General features: G+C 44.6%; 1 pseudogene; it reads right to left on the bottom strand.

Annotated features, from left to right (window-relative positions):
• Positions 1–2,033: 2,033 nt before the first annotated feature.
• Positions 2,034–2,322, bottom strand: LOC101559801 (annotated as a pseudogene).
• Between the last annotated feature and the right edge of the window lie 460 nt (positions 2,323–2,782).

Raw genomic sequence — 2,782 nt, 5'->3', positions numbered from 1 at the left:
GTTTGGGAGTATAGCTCAGTGATAGAGTGCTTGCTTAGTATGCACAAGGCTGTGGATTCCATCCTCAGCTCCCCCCCCCAAAAAAAAAAGAGAAAGAAAAGAAGATGTTGTGTAGAGACACAACAACAACAAATACTGTTGAAGTCAGAAGAAAAACATGAAAGATGGAGGGAGGGAGACAGGGAACACATACAATGGAGGCTGTGTTTGTGGTTTAGTCACATTCCCTGTTGCTTGGACAAAATACCCAACATCCACAACTTAGAAGAGAAGTTTTTTTGGCTCACAATTTCAAAAGTTTTAGTCCCCAATGGGCCTGCCCCAAGGCTGAAATGCATGGCAGAGGACATGCTGAGGAAAACTGCTCACCACACAGCAGCCAGGAAGCAGAGAGGGAGAGAAGGTAGCCAGGGAAACACACCCTTGCAGGTCTCACACCTTGCGACCCCTTCCATCCAAGTCCCATCTCCCACCAGCACATTCAGCCACAGAGTGCCCCCCAACATTACCTAATCACTTTGGGAGAGATATTTCAGATGCAAACCACACCATTGTGCATTTAAAAATCTGCTAGAAAGAGGAATGTTAAACTTTAAATACCAAAGATAAAGAAGAAGAAAAAGAAAAAAGACCCATTTCAGGTCAAACATCTTTCCAAAAATGAAATGGTGGCAGAAGCTAAAATATATTACAGATTAATATATATTAAGAAGAAAAACTAAGGTGGTTAGCAAAGGACAGAGGTGGCCCTTTAAGCACTAAAGAGATAAGGAGTGGACATAAAAGTATTTATAGCGGTATGGCAGGGGATCGGAGCTGAGTGCTCAGAAGGAGAGCAAGGACTAGTGTGTAACAGTGGGGACAGGAGGAGGGCAGGAATGAATAATGTAATAAAAACCAAGGCCAACATCAACTGTATGAGGAATGTTGCTAAAGGAGAACAGTCCAAGAAAACAAAGTAAAATCAGACTCACTGCAGAGTGAGAGAGAAAGAAACAACCATGATGTATCCCCAAATAGAAGCAGATTTAAATGAAATTCCAAAGCATTTACTGAAAGGCTTACATGATTCTGAAGAAATGTAGAGCATAAATATTTAATTGGGAAGAGCAAGAGCTTGGAAATAGACTGCAAGTTCTAAGCCTGAGAAACAAAGCAGGGGAAAAAAAAAGTTAGTTCACAATTTATAATTAAATTGTGCTCCTTCTTTTCATTCATTACTTGTTTTCTTTGTAACTGAAAAATGCTTTCCCACAGCAACAATATGATAATTGATGGCTAAGTTCCAAAAGAGACTCACACAAAAACACTCTTGAATTATTAAAACTCTACCTTCAGGCTTGGGGGATAGCTCAGTGGTAGAGTGCTTGCCTAGCATGTGCAAACAAGACTCTAGGTTTAATCCCCAGCCCTGCAAAAACAAAGACCTCTCCATTCACAATAACTCTACTGGTATTTTAGTACAATGAACTCTGAATCCTGGCAATGGGGAGTGTATTAATCAGCTTTCTGTTACTGTAACAAATACCCAAGATAAACCAACTAAAAAATTTTTTTTCTATTAACAATTCTGATAAATAACTTTATTTCACTTAAATGCCCACTTCAGTAGTCAGATTCCAGAAGGAAATGCTATTTTAATAGTTGAGCTGGAAAAGCTTATACTTCTATATAAATTTAGACAATTAGTTTTGCAAAGTTCTACTGCACGATAAAGCTTCCATCAGGACTCATCCTTAAAACAAAATCCCAGAATCACAGTTTTATTGCAACCTTCAAGATACCTTTTGTATCATTTGCCTGCAGGAACCCCCCACCCCCACCCCATATGATTTTATGAAGCTGCAGAAATAAGAAGCCCAAGATTGTTGCTCATACACTTCACTGCCCCAGATATTCTCTACACAGGCCCCTGTATTGAGGTTTGCTTGTTTTAGCGAGATACTGGTCTAATGATTCATAACTTTCCAGAAACTTGAGATTTTTCAGCCCCTGGGCCAGGCGTCTCTCAGGTCGAAGGGCAAGGTTCGTGGTCAGGACAACATCCTGGTGATGCTGAGATGGTCTAGCTGGGCGAGCCTGTGCGGGAGGAGCGTGGCCACGCTGGCCACCTTGATGGCCTCGAAGGCCCGGCCCTGTGCTCGGCGGTGTGGCCTTGCTGGGCGCTCAAGGAGGGCATGCTCAGCGGGTACTGGTTCTCCGCCTCTATCTCCAGGCGGCGGATCATGTTCTGCCTCGCCTGCTCGGAAACGGACCGCGGCCTCCGGTGCTTCCCGATCCCCTGCCAGCCTGACCGCGGCGGAGGACCGCAGTGAAGAGCATGGTTCCAGGCCCCCAACGCAAAACCCAGCACACTCCGACTGATGGCGGACGCGATGGCTGAGGAGTGCGCCTCCGGGGACCTCCTGCCAACTTCGCAGGAGACTTCAGAGACACAATTTATTTTTTTAAAGAATGTTATTTTGGTTCAGTTTCGGAACTCCCAGGTCCGGACTGATTGGGCAGATGAGCGCTTTGGTGAGAGCTTTGGTTGGTTCATAGCGGTGGATGGGACTGCTTGGCAGGGCAAAGCCATTTATCTCATGGCCAAAATGCAAATGAAAAATGAGGATGAGGGGCTGTGGAACTTCCTGGGCATGCTGTAGTGACCCAAAAAGGCCCACCGGGCCCTGCATTTTAAAAGTTTCCATCACCTCCCTACAGCCCCAAGCTGGAAACCTAATGTCTAATAGAGGAACCACAGATGGGCATGCAGATTTACACTATATCAAAGATGGACTGC

The sequence above is a fragment of the Octodon degus genome, unplaced genomic scaffold, assembly GCF_000260255.1.
Source record: "Octodon degus isolate 3935 unplaced genomic scaffold, OctDeg1.0 scaffold00035, whole genome shotgun sequence".
Lineage (NCBI taxonomy): Eukaryota > Metazoa > Chordata > Mammalia > Rodentia > Octodontidae > Octodon > Octodon degus.
Note: the sequence above shows the minus strand (reverse complement) of the source record. Positions and strands in the feature narration are given on the sequence as shown.